Genomic DNA, 719 nt, shown 5'->3' with positions numbered 1-719 from the left:
TGCGTTCGAAAACATCACCCGTGTGTATTTTGTCACACTCAGATCGTTCGAAAACCCCTAGTGGGCACACTGACCATGCGACCATGGCCGTTCGAAAACCGTACTCCGTGGACCACTCGTGTGACTTTTCTCCACTCTCTTTTGCGCGGTGTAAATCGGTGGAGATGGTGGAGAGTGTGCAAAGAGTACAGTATGAAATTACAAAATTATTTATGGTTTTTTGTTCTTCGAAACATTCATTAGCCATCAAAATAAAAAATTTAAATACAGCAGTGTAGGTTAGCCAGGTTTAGGTTTATTTCTATAGTGATGTATATTGTCAGAATATTGTCTTTAAATATAAATAAAGCTTATTAAGCTTTTTGTATTTTATAGGTTCTGAAATTTTCTTACGAGATACGAGGCACGTTAAAAGTCACGAATCAGTAACAATTTGTGAAAAAAAATGGAAAATTTAATCCCGGGTCGTCATATTTTATGCATGGATATTTAAAAAAATATACAAAAGGATGACAAGGGAAATGTCTATATATACGATGTTAAAGGTAAGGAGTAATAAATAAGTTTATAAATTTCCTTAGGCCTGGTGCCCACGATGCTAGAAATCGATCCGAGTTCTCGGACCGAGGAATATATAGCCAATTAACTTTCCAGATAACATTTTGCTTGCACAAACTTTTATAGAAAAGCGACAATTTTATTGGCTACACATTTCTCGG

The sequence above is a fragment of the Odontomachus brunneus genome, unplaced genomic scaffold (assembly GCF_010583005.1).
Source record: "Odontomachus brunneus isolate Ranch 3 - 2012 unplaced genomic scaffold, Obru_v1 Obru_scaffold_260, whole genome shotgun sequence".
Taxonomy (NCBI): domain Eukaryota; kingdom Metazoa; phylum Arthropoda; class Insecta; order Hymenoptera; family Formicidae; genus Odontomachus; species Odontomachus brunneus.
The sequence above is the reverse complement of the archived record's forward strand: the minus strand, read 5'-3'. Positions refer to the sequence as shown.